This window comes from Tachypleus tridentatus, chromosome 13 (assembly GCF_004210375.1).
Source record: "Tachypleus tridentatus isolate NWPU-2018 chromosome 13, ASM421037v1, whole genome shotgun sequence".
NCBI classification, from domain to species: Eukaryota; Metazoa; Arthropoda; class Merostomata; order Xiphosura; family Limulidae; genus Tachypleus; species Tachypleus tridentatus.
Genome location: NC_134837.1, coordinates 271777817 through 271791629, shown reverse-complemented (window position 1 = coordinate 271791629; position 13813 = coordinate 271777817). Strand labels below are relative to the sequence as shown.

Here is a 13813-nt window from a genome sequence, read left to right as displayed (position 1 = left end):
ACTGTTTTCAAAATTAATCATCAACGTTTCAAAATATCTCATTTCGCAAACTAAACAAACACAAATATAATGACAGCTTTACATATAACCGTAAATAAAATAACACTCTTCCTTGTCTACCAAAGCCAAAAGTAATTTGATAATGTGCTAACGTGTCTTCAAACGACATCATCGAGCCTACAGTATTCAACGTTTTCACACCTCGCTCAATTGCCCTTAAACGTGCAATTTAATTTACTCATTCTTTTCTCTTTCTAGCAGAAACTGAACAGAAGAATTTCATAACTTTAATTTTTTTATCACAATTATTACACGAAAACGTAATAAGCGATTTAATACGTCTTTTAAATCCTTCAATATGCTTATGGATCCTCGAAAAATATTTCATATTTCTTATCTTGCGACCAATTAGATGATCGCACTCTGGCTGATGTCTCGTTCTCGCACACACAACTTCTTCAAGGTGTTCAATACGACAAAGTTTCATGGTGACTTTCAAGCTCTAAAATGATAATTTTGTAAAGGCCCTCTTGTTTTAACAGTACGTTGACAGTCGCGGGTTGTAGGATATCACATCGGTGGGAAAACGTCTAATGTGCAGAAGAGGTCTCATCTGTTTTGAAAACACTCTCTTCAAAACCATCTACTCTTGGCGACTAACGTCGTCTCTCAAGGTTATATATCGTTGTTCTCGTTGAAAATGACTTTACCAAAACATAGAATCTTGTTCAACAAAACGTTTACAAGAACCAGCTGCACCTGGAAGCAGGAAACACTTCAGAATAATGAATATTCTGCTGTCGTGGCATCGTAATTTCCTCGTACCTATTTAATCTTCACTATATTCAAGTGAAAGAAATACAATTTTTAAATAAGTACGTAAAACAGGAGATTCGATAACAACAATAAGATATTAAGCATCGCAAACAGCCTTTACTAAGTGAAGACATTCTGGAAAAATAAAGAAATCAGACAAAATTGATAAACAGAACAAGGAGTCTTCAAGAAAACAATGATCTCTATAGGTTGTCGCTTCTCTTCCCTGTAAGAGTGGCAAGACATGGCGTTTAGGACCTTTGAGTCGCTATCTGTGGTTCGTTTATTTCCAATTCCAATCAAATAACATGTATGCATTGTCAGACGTAGGGAAGTTACGATATTATCGCCAATTCCACCGATCGGTAAAATAAAGTACATCAAACAGTCGGTGGTGAACGATTTTGAAGAATTGCCTTAACTCTTTTCCGTCACTAGTAAGTTGCAGATGATAACTCGCATATCCATGCAATAGTTCTAACCGCTATTTAAAACAAAGGTTAAAGAACAAAACATATAGGTTGATTAGCTGTCACAGCTTGAATAGTTGTTCTCAACAAACACTGACGGAGTCGTGATCTTTAAACATTACCTGTACAACTAAGAAGGTACGTTACCTAAACTTAAAATAAGGTCGCGTGAATCGACGTTTCACACTCTTCACGCATTTGAAATAGGAAAAAAAAAACCTCATGAACCCTTTCCATGGAACAGGAGTTCTAAATTGCTGGTCAGATTCTTCGTCGAACGTTATACGATTACACGAAGGCCTATTGAAAACGTGAAATTTCGCAGCCGTGCACGCATTATATCCAAAACCAATAGCGATTCTTTTCGGTTTATTAAACAACATTTATACGAATTTCGGAAGGTGGTTACAAAGTATAGGAAAAAAGTGTGTAAATCCTGTGACATCTCACAGCCGTCTCACGCTCTAACACTGAATTTATGATGAAAATTTCGTTCCACGTTCTTACCAACTGAATTAAAGGAAACAAACGATTTAAATAATAAATATGTGCCTGCCAGGGATCGAACCTGGGACCTTCCGCGTGTTAAGCGGATGTGATAACCACTACACCACAAGCACGTCACTTCCTGTTTTTTTCCTTTTACTGTTTTCAAAATTAATCATCAACGTTTCAAATATCTCATTTCGCAAACTAAACAAACACAAATATAATGACAGCTTTACATATAACCGTAAATAAAATAACACTCTTCCTTGTCTACCAAAGCCAAAAGTAATTTGATAATGTGCTAACGTGTCTTCAAACGACATCATCGAGCCTACAGTATTCAACGTTTTCACACCTCGCTCAATTGCCCTTAAACGTGCAATTTAATTTACTCATTCTTTTCTCTTTCTAGCAGAAACTGAACAGAAGAATTTCATAACTTTAATTTTTTTATCACAATTATTACACGAAAACGTAATAAGCGATTTAATACGTCTTTTAAATCCTTCAATATGCTTATGGATCCTCCGAAAATATTTCATATTTCTTATCTTGCGACCAATTAGATGATCGCACTCTGGCTGATGTCTCGTTCTCGCACACAACTTCTTCAAGGTGTTCAATACGACAAAGTTTCATGGTGACTTTCAAGCTCCTAAAATGATAATTTTGTAAAGGCCCTCTTGTTTTAACAGTACGTTGACAGTCGCGGGTTGTAGGATATCACATCGGTGGGAAAACGTCTAATGTGCAGAAGAGGTCTCATCTGTTTTAAAACACTCTCTTCAAAACCATCTCCACTCTTGGCGACTTACGTCGTCTCTCAAGGTTATATATCGTTGTTCTCGTTGAAAATGACTTTACCAAAACATAGAATCTTGTTCAACAAAACGTTTACAAGAACCAGCTGCACCTGGAAGCAGGAAACACTTCAGAATAATGAATATTCTGCTGTCGTGGCATCGTAATTTCCTCGTACCTATTTAATCTTCACTATATTCAAGTGAAAGAAATACAATTTTTTAAATAAGTACGTAAAACAGGAGATTCGATAACAACAATAAGATATTAAGCATCGCAAACAGCCTTTACTAAGTGAAGACATTCTGGAAAAATAAAGAAATCAGACAAAAATTGATAAACAGAACAAGGAGTCTTCAAGAAAACAATGATCTCTATAGCTTGTCGCTTCTCTTCCCTGTAAGAGTGGCAAGACATGGCGTTTAGGACCTTTGAGTCGCTATCTGTGGTTCGTTTATTTCCAATTCCAATCAAATAACATGTATGCATTGTCAGACGTAGGGGAAGTTACGATATTATCGCCAATTCCACCGATCGGTAAAAAAAAGTACATCAAACAGTCGGTGGTGAACGATTTTGAAGAATTGCCTTAACTCTTTTCCGTCACTAGTAAGTTGCAGATGATAACTCGCATATCCATGCAATAGTTCTAACCGCTATTTAAAACAAAAGGTTAAAGAACGAAACATATAGGTTGATTAGCTGTCACAGCTTGAATAGTTGTTCTCAACAAACACTGACGGAGTCGTGATCTTTAAACATTACCTGTACAACTAAGAAGGTACGTTACCTAAACTTAAAATAAGGTCGCGTGAATCGACGTTTCACACTCTTCACGCATTTGAAATAGAAAAAAAACCTCATGAACCCTTTCCATGGAACAGGAGTTCTAAATTGCTGGTCAGATTCTTCGTCGAACGTTATACGATTACACGAAGGCCTATTGAAAACGTGAAATTTCGCAGCCGTGCACGCATTATATCAAAACCAATAGCGATTCTTTTCGGTTTATTAAACAACATTTATACGAATTTCGGAAGGTGGTTACAAGTATAGGAAAAAAGTGTGTAAATCCTGTGACATCTCACAACCGTCTCACGCTCTGACACTGAATTTATGATGAAAATTTCGTTCCACGTTCTTACCAACTGAATTAAAGGAAACAAACGATTTAAATAATAAATATGTGCCTGCCAGGGATCGAACCTGGGACCTTCCGCGTGTTAAGCGGATGTGATAACCACTACACCACAAGCACGTCACTTCCTGTTTTTTTCCTTTTACTGTTTTCAAAATTAATCATCAACGTTTCAAAATATCTCATTTCGCAAACTAAACAAACACAAATATAATGACAGCTTTACATATAACCGTAAATAAAATAACACTCTTCCTTGTCTACCAAAGCCAAAAGTAATTTGATAATGTGCTAACGTGTCTTCAAACGACATCATCGAGCCTACAGTATTCAACGTTTTCACACCTCGCTCAATTGCCCTTAAACGTGCAATTTAATTTACTCATTCTTTTCTCTTTCTAGCAGAAACTGAACAGAAGAATTTCATAACTTTAATTTTTTTATCACAATTATTACACGAAAACGTAATAAGCGATTTAATACGTCTTTTAAATCCTTCAATATGCTTATGGATCCTCCGAAAAATATTTCATATTTCTTATCTTGCGACCAATTAGATGATCGCACTCTGGCTGATGTCTCGTTCTCGCACACAACTTCTTCAAGGTGTTCAATACGACAAAGTTTCATGGTGACTTTCAAGCTCCTAAAATGATAATTTTGTAAAGGCCCTCTTGTTTTAACAGTACGTTGACAGTCGCGGGTTGTAGGATATCACATCGGTGGGAAAACGTCTAATGTGCAGAAGAGGTCTCATCTGTTTTGAAAACACTCTCTTCAAAACCATCTACTCTTGGCGACTAACGTCGTCTCTCAAGGTTATATATCGTTGTTCTCGTTGAAAATGACTTTACCAAAACATAGAATCTTGTTCAACAAAACGTTTACAAGAACCAGCTGCACCTGGAAGCAGGAAACACTTCAGAATAATGAATATTCTGCTGTCGTGGCATCGTAATTTCCTCGTACCTATTTAATCTTCACTATATTCAAGTGAAAGAAATACAATTTTTAAATAAGTACGTAAAACAGGAGATTCGATAACAACAATAAGATATTAAGCATCGCAAATAGCCTTTACTAAGTGAAGACATTCTGGAAAAATAAAGAAATCAGACAAAATTGATAAACAGAACAAGGAGTCTTCAAGAAAACAATGATCTCTATAGCTTGTCGCTTCTCTTCCCTGTAAGAGTGGCAAGACATGGCGTTTAGGACCTTTGAGTCGCTATCTGTGGTTCGTTTATTTCCAATTCCAATCAAATAACATGTATGCATTGTCAGACGTAGGGGAAGTTACGATATTATCGCCAATTCCACCGATCGGTAAAAATAAAGTACATCAAACAGTCGGTGGTGAACGATTTTGAAGAATTGCCTTAACTCTTTTCCGTCACTAGTAAGTTGCAGATGATAACTCGCATATCCATGCAATAGTTCTAACCGCTATTTAAAACAAAAGGTTAAAGAACGAAACATATAGGTTGATTAGCTGTCACAGCTTGAATAGTTGTTCTCAACAAACACTGACGGAGTCGTGATCTTTAAACATTACCTGTACAACTAAGAAGGTACGTTACCTAAACTTAAAATAAGGTCGCGTGAATCGACGTTTCACACTCTTCACGCATTTGAAATAGAAAAAAAAAACTCATGAACCCTTTCCATGGAACAGGAGTTCTAAATTGCTGGTCAGATTCTTCGTCGAACGTTATACGATTACACGAAGGCCTATTGAAAACGTGAAATTTCGCAGCCGTGCACGCATTATATCCAAAACCAATAGCGATTCTTTTTCGGTTTATTAAACAACATTTATACGAATTTCGGAAGGTGGTTACAAGTATAGGAAAAAAGTGTGTAAATCCTGTGACATCTCACAACCGTCTCACGCTCTGACACTGAATTTATGATGAAAATTTCGTTCCACGTTCTTACCAACTGAATTAAAGGAAACAAACGATTTAAATAATAAATATGTGCCTGCCAGGGATCGAACCTGGGACCTTCCGCGTGTAAAGCGGATGTGATAACCACTACACCACAAGCACGTCACTTCCTGTTTTCTTCCTTTTACTGTTTTCAAAATTAATCATTAACGTTTCAAAATATCTCATTTCGCAAACTAAACAAACAGAAATATAATGACAGCTTTACATATAATCGTAAATAAAATAACACTCTTCCTTGTCTACCAAAGCCAAAAGTAATTTGATAATGTGCTAACGTGTCTTCAAACGACATCATCGAGCCTACAGTATTCAACGTTTTCACACCTCGCTCAATTGCCTTTAAACGTGCAATTTAATTTACTCATTCTTTTCTCTTTCTAGCAGAAACTGAACAGAAGAATTTCATAACTTTAATTTTTTTATCACAATTATTACACGAAAACGTAATAAGCGATTTAATACGTCTTTTAAATCCTTCAATATGCTTATGGATCCTCCGAAAAATATTTCATATTTCTTATCTTGCGACCAATTAGATGATCGCACTCTGGCTGATGTCTCGTTCTCGCACACAACTTCTTCAAGGTGTTCAATACGACAAAGTTTCATGGTGACTTTCAAGCTCTAAAATGATAATTTTGTAAAGGCCCTCTTGTTTTAACAGTACGTTGACAGTCGCGGGTTGTAGGATATCACATCGGTGGGAAAACGTCTAATGTGCAGAAGAGGTCTCATCTGTTTTGAAAACACTCTCTTCAAAACCATCTACTCTTGGCGACTAACGTCGTCTCTCAAGGTTATATATCGTTGTTCTCGTTGAAAATGACTTTACCAAAACATAGAATCTTGTTCAACAAAAACGTTTACAAGAACCAGCTGCACCTGGAAGCAGGAAACACTTCAGAATAATGAATATTCTGCTGTCGTGGCATCGTAATTTCCTCGTACCTATTTAATCTTCACTATATTCAAGTGAAAGAAATACAATTTTTAAATAAGTACGTAAAACAGGAGATTCGATAACAACAATAAGATATTAAGCATCGCAAAAAGCCTTTACTAAGTGAAGACATTCTGGAAAAATAAAGAAATCAGACAAAATTGATAAACAGAACAAGGAGTCTTCAAGAAAACAATGATCTCTATAGCTTGTCGCTTCTCTTCCCTGTAAGAGTGGCAAGACATGGCGTTTAGGACCTTTGAGTCGCTATCTGTGGTTCGTTTATTTCCAATTCCAATCAAATAACATGTATGCATTGTCAGACGTAGGGAAGTTACGATATTATCGCCAATTCCACCGATCGGTAAAAATAAAGTACATCAAACAGTCGGTGGTGAACGACTTTGAAGAATTGCCTTAACTCTTTTCCGTCACTAGTAAGTTGCAGATGATAACTCGCATATCCATGCAATAGTTCTAACCGCTATTTAAAACAAAAGGTTAAAGAACGAAACATATAGGTTGATTAGCTGTCACAGCTTGAATAGTTGTTCTCAACAAACACTGACGGAGTCGTGATCTTTAAACATTACCTGTACAACTAAGAAGGTACGTTACCTAAACTTAAAATAAGGTCGCGTGAATCGACGTTTCACACTCTTCACGCATTTGAAATAGAAAAAAAAACCTCATGAACCCTTTCCATGGAACAGGAGTTCTAAATTGCTGGTCAGATTCTTCGTCGAACGTTATACGATTACACGAAGGCCTATTGAAAACGTGAAATTTCGCAGCCGTGCACGCATTATATCAAAACCAATAGCGATTCTTTTCGGTTTATTAAACAACATTTATACGAATTTCGGAAGGTGGTTACAAGTATAGGAAAAAAGTGTGTAAATCCTGTGACATCTCACAGCCGTCTCACGCTCTCACACTGAATTTATGATGAAAATTTCGTTCCACGTTCTTACCAACTGAATTAAAAGGAAACAAACGATTTAAATAATAAATATGTGCCTGCCAGGGATCGAACCTGGGACCTTCCGCGTGTAAAGCGGATGTTTTTTTTTTCTCTTTATTTATCCCACCTCAACGAGGGGGTATACACAGAAATACAACAAATAAAACACAAGTTAATGAATTAGCATGTAACAATAACTCTATAGATTACCATGCTGAAAATTACCACAAAGTTAATAAAATTAAGGTAAAAAAGAAATAAAAGAGGTAATTGGAACAGCAGGTAATCCAACAAACATTATAATGAACATTAACAAACAAGAAATCAATGGATCTTTCATTGGTAACAAAAATATAATGAAATAACAACTTATCTTAACAACGTACACAAGAAATAACCTTGGGCACCTTGGGTTACCAAGCTACCAACATAAGAATACACAGAATAAAAAACATTTAATGAGTTATGTAACAAAGATCTATGATAATGAAGATATATATGTCTCCGTACACGCACTTTAAACATGGAAATTAAATGAATGACGCGATTTCGTGCCAAAGAAACTGAACGAGCAGAACATATAACCTGACGTGCCAAACTTGTAATTAAACGGAATATGTTCCAGCATCTCCTGGGTAACGAAGGATGAGATCCCACTAAGAGGCATCTCCTCCATACCCAGTTTGATATGGGACATCCAAAATAAAATGCCAATAATTTATATACATATGACCACAAGGGCTGTACAAAAGGACATTGGAAAAACAGATGGTCTATGGTTTCCGGCGCCTGGGAACAGAAAGTGCACAACCCTGTGGGATGTCTGTCCATATGTATCAGCTTGACATTAGTGGTAATCGCCCACAACCAGAGTAAATAATCCACATCACAAACAAAAAAACCCACAAAAGAAGAATAAGCGTTTTTACGAATGCGTTTCCAGTCTCCAGGAGGAACAATATCCCCAGTAGAATGGAGCAGGGAAATTAGTAGCGAGTGAAAACTGTAAATATCCCACCAGTTGCCTCACAGATAAACCCTGAAAATGAACTCGATTATCGGGTGGTCCAGAAAATATAAATCCACAACACATGTGGACGACGGAAGAGGAGCCGGCTGGGTGGACAAAACCGACAACCAGTCCACAGGCAACGCCTCCTTGATAATATGAAAATGTGAAAAAATTGTGCGGGCATTGGCCAACGGGTCAGCGTCCGTACACATTTCAATCACTGCCCCACCGGAAGAAAAGCAGGGAGCACCTCGTACAATAAATGGCGGACCTGAACCAAACCTGCGTTAATAAATTCAGGAAAATGAAATGTTCGGTGGCGAACATCAACAATAGCCGGATTGAAAACAAAGGTTCATCAAAATTTTGGGGAAAGAGGAGCTGGGACAATCCCTTTATCCCCAAGAAGAACCTTCCAGGCATGAAACATTTCCTGAATATAGAAAGGTAACGATTTCACAAAACGTGGCAAAATACGGCATTGAAGAATCCGAAAGCCCAAGAGAGATTACCATAACAAGAAAAAATCCAGAAAGAAGTTGTCGCAAGGTGGAAGGACAAGAAGCATCCAAACAACGCTGCAACAACTTCAAACGGAATGCGAGTTTACGAGTGTTAACATCAACCAAGTTGATACCTCCACAATCATAACTCCGGATCAGAATACCGTATGCCACTTTATGTATACCTCCCGCCAAATAAAATCCAGTATACATTTGCGAAATCGAGCCTCAAACTGTCTTGGCAACGGGAGTATATTCAACGGGTACCATAACACCGATGCCACCAAGGAGTTCACCACAAGAGATTTACCCTTTAGCGACAAAGAACGAAATCGCCACGACACCAAGACACGAGATACCCTGCGCAATACACCCTGCCACGTATCTTGCAGCATGACATCGAAATTAGAGTGGAAAACTATTCCCAAAATCCGAATAGGATCCTGGGAAATTCTCAACTCACCAAGGACGAAGTCTGCAGAAGAGGCCAAACACCCAATCCACAAACCCTGACTCTTGGTCCAGTTGATCTTCCCACCAGTAGCTTTGCCAAAAGTTTGGCAGACATCCAACACATGCGGCAAAGATTCGGCGTCTCGTAAGGTTAAGGTGGTATCATCAGCATGCTGATAAGTAAGTGAAGGCGTGGTGAGTAACACATCACCACCAATACCAGTAATATGTACATTATGGACTAACATATTTCGTAACGGTTCGACACTGAGAACGTAAAGTAGAGCAGACATTGGGCATCCTTGACGAATACCCCGAGTAACAGCAAAATCATTAGTGAGAAATCCATTAAACTTTACACAACTAGAAATAGAAGTATAGCAAAGACGAACCCAATGAACAAAAGTAGAACCAAAACCCATACGCAGAAGAAGTTGAAATAGATAGTCATAGGCCACCCGATCAAAGGCTTGCATCTGATCGAGCTTCAAAAGATTCCACCCTGGCCGGTACGTGCTAAAGATTGCAATAGCAAAACGAGTGTTAACGGAGTATCAGCAACGTCCCGTCCAGGTATACACCCGGATTGGTCATCTGAAACTAAACTGGAGATCACAGACGAAAGGCGACGAGCCAGCACTTTGGCCAAAAGCTTATAGTCAGTACAAAGCAATGTCAAAGGCCGGCTGTTAGCCGCCAACCGTCGATCCCCGCCTTTCGGGATAGGAACAATTACCCCAGAACACATTGTACGGAGCAACTGTGGAGAGTGGAACAGTTGAGACAAGACAGATAAAAAGTCGTCAACAAAAAAGAGGAGAAAATATTTGTAAAATTCGGAGGTAAAACCATCCAAACCAGGAGATTTGCCCAGCGGTAAACTGTCTAAAGCAGCGATAACTTCCGGAACCGTGAATGGAGCATCACAAATATGAGCTTGTTCACTGGAAAGAGTTCGATCAACAAATGAGAGAACTAAATCTATGTCTGCCTGCAGAACGATATCCATAGAGTACAGTGCGGAATAATACTGATGTAAAACAGCAGCGATATCTTCCACACCGGACACCTCCACACCCTATCAGTGAGCATGGATCGAAACTCAATTCTGCTTTGACGGACCTTTTCCATACGAAGAAAGTAAGACGTAGATCTCTCACCCTCCTCAAACCAACGAATATGAGATCGAATCCTCGCCCCTCTATGGTATCGTGATCCAAAGTCTCCAATGCATCTTCAAGTTCATACAATTTGACCTTAGACCTACCAGGGAAACGGGACAGTTTTCGAAGCTCACGATTGATGGACGACTCAAGCTGACATTTGCGAGAACGGGATGCCCGCGCACGAAGAATCGAATAACGCTCGGTAAGTAAACGGAACGCGCATTTCAATTGTTCATACCACTTAATTTTATCAGTCCCATAGACTGACCAACTACGACTTCTGGCGATCAACAGCTTAATGGCTTTCACATATTCGGCATCCCTCAATAACTGGTTATTGAAGTGCCAGAAATTAGGACCTCTGACAACGGTCGCAGAGTAAGGTCGAAGCCCAATAAAGCGTGATCTGTAGCAGGAAACCACAACGTACGGAAACGTTGGACAGTCCCCTGCAAGGTAGAAGAAAGCAAAACCCTGTCAATACGAGACGACATCATCTCACCATTAACAAAACGCTTCCATGTGAAACCAGGTGTAGTCGGCGATATGAGTGAATGCGCATCAAGCAAATCAAACCTATTAAGAAACTGGACAAAAGCCGAACGGCTGGCGTCACGGTAGAAACGGACCGGAAATCGATCGCGTGCCACATCCACCACACAATTAAAATCTCCCACAACAAGCAATCCCGTGCAACCATCCAAACAATACTCCAAGTTTTGGAAAAATTCCCGTCGCTCGGAGATATCGCGAGGAGCGTACACAGATGATAACAGATAAGACAAAGACTCGAAACTGAATTTGACTGTCAGAACCCTACCCACCCCATCAGAAGAAACGAATGTAACATTATCACACAAAACTGCTGTAACAAGATGGCAACCCCTTGTCGGCCAGAAGTAGAATTATTAAAAAAAGCTACACCTGGCCAAAATTTCAGAACGACATCATGAAAATCATCAGTAAAAACGTTTCCTGTAAACAAACAACATCAAAATTAGTAACAAAGTAATCCAGATAATAAGCCAGCTTACTAACATTACGCAACCCATTACAATTCAAAACTCCCACCCTTAGTAAATGTACCATGCTAAAGAGAAAGTAAAGGTACAAGAATTGAAAGGAAACTGTCACAAACACAAAAATAACAAGAATAAATGTAAAGATCTAAGCAAATATTCACAAAGTACAAATAACAATAAATGACAGTCTTACACGAACTGAAACAAACAAACTGTCACAAAAAACACATTTAAGGCTGCGACACCGCCTTCGCCTTCGCCCGAGATATCCGTAGTATTGGCACGTCCGTCACCCGTTTTCGTCCACTGCCCTTCTTAGAAGTGTCACCAGGAGACATTGCCACCACACTAGCATACCTCCAACGACGAGGAAGAGGCACCTCCACATCGCCGGCGATACTCTCACCACTAACCGGAAGTGGCGGGAAGTGACGATCAAAATTGCGTCCTGCAGCAGGGGTGACTACTTGCCCGTTCCCTGGCCCCACCAGAAACCGTCGATCGTCGGGCAGAAACATCGTCCACCACCCGATGGGTAGCTGCAGCCTTCTTTGAAAGGGGAACCTCCGAATCAACGCGTGGACAAACAGAAATGGTGTCAACATCATGAAGCACTGCACGAGAGGGAGCAGCCGTGTCTACTTCAGCGGCGTCACGAGAAGTAGTAGGCGTGGCCACTTCAGCGTCGTCACTAGAGGAAGTTCGAGGAACAACAAGCTTGGGACAACGTTGACGGACGTGTCCCTGCATATGACAATGTCGGCATATAAACTGGGGCAATCGCGATATAGATGATCCGCCCCAAACATAAATTACATACTTTTGACTGGCGATCATGCTTCACTTTTACCATTACCGCCTTGCCCAAAGGATCAAAAACTTTCACTACGTACGGGAAAGAGATACACTTCTCACTAAAACACACACGAACATGGCGTATACCTAAGTATATGCCCTGGTCCCTCTTCCACACAATAGGGCTTTTCACTTCACAATCATAATCTTTAAGTTTATTTAGTATAATATCATCGTCGATATATTCTGGTACGTCCATAAATGACACAGTAATAGTACGTTTAGTGACACCATTAGCCGAACAGTGCACACCATTTACAGTTAGACCAGCATCTATAGCCAGGTCCACATCGTCGGGAAGAACAAAAGTTACCTCATATCCACCCGGGCGAGGAACTACAGCAGTGACCGAAGCAGCACCAAACGTAGAAATAACAGAATGGATAACGTCCCCATGGCTTGAATTAGTCGTTTCCACAAAACTGTACGACGCATAACTTCCATGACCTTCTTGGTTGATGAAGACATCGTCAAACAACAGGAAAAAAAAAAATCTGGCAAAAAAAAAAAGAACTACACGCTCACTAAGCTTAGCTGTTAAATTTACACTAAGGCAATGAGGAGCTCGAAAACACGTCTGTACTCGATGACGAGAACCGGCGCTTTCCAATAAATAATATGTGCCTGCCAGGGATCGAACCTGGGACCTTCCGCGTTTTAAGCGGATGTGATAACCACTACACCACAAGCACGTCACTTCCTGTTTTTTTTCCTTTTACTGTTTTCAAAATTAATCATTAACGTTTCAAAATATCTCATTTCGCAAACTAAACAAACACAAATATAATGACAGCTTTACATATAACCGTAAATAAAATAACACTCTTCCTTGTCTACCAAAGCCAAAAGTAATTTGATAATGTGCTAACGTGTCTTCAAACGACATCATCGAGCCTACAGTATTCAACGTTTTCACACCTCGCTCAATTGCCCTTAAACGTGCAATTTAATTTACTCATTCTTTTCTCTTTCTAGCAGAAACTGAACAGAAGAATTTCATAACTTTAATTTTTTTATCACAATTATTACACGAAAACGTAATAAGCGATTTAATACGTCTTTTAAATCCTTCAATATGCTTATGGATCCTCCGAAAAATATTTCATATTTCTTATCTTGCGACCAATTAGATGATCGCACTCTGGCTGATGTCTCGTTCTCGCACACAACTTCTTCAAGGTGTTCAATACGACAAAGTTTCATGGTGACTTTCAAGCTCCTAAAATGATAAT

The 13813-nt window shown here is 39.2% G+C and overlaps 4 non-coding genes across 4 annotated transcripts; all 4 read right to left on the bottom strand.

The window, feature by feature from the left end:
- Window positions 1-1833: 1833 nt before the first annotated feature.
- Window positions 1834-1906, bottom strand: TRNAV-AAC (transfer RNA valine (anticodon AAC)). The gene has a single exon. It is a non-coding gene; the product is annotated as a tRNA-Val (tRNA).
- Window positions 1907-3761: 1855 nt separating this feature from the next.
- TRNAV-AAC (transfer RNA valine (anticodon AAC)) lies at window positions 3762-3834 on the bottom strand. Its single transcript has one exon. It is a non-coding gene; the product is annotated as a tRNA-Val (tRNA).
- A 1858-nt stretch (window positions 3835-5692) lies between these two features.
- On the bottom strand, window positions 5693-5765 carry TRNAV-UAC (transfer RNA valine (anticodon UAC)). Its single transcript has one exon. It is a non-coding gene; the product is annotated as a tRNA-Val (tRNA).
- A 7435-nt stretch (window positions 5766-13200) lies between these two features.
- TRNAF-AAA (transfer RNA phenylalanine (anticodon AAA)) lies at window positions 13201-13273 on the bottom strand. Its single transcript has one exon. It is a non-coding gene; the product is annotated as a tRNA-Phe (tRNA).
- Between the last annotated feature and the right edge of the window lie 540 nt (window positions 13274-13813).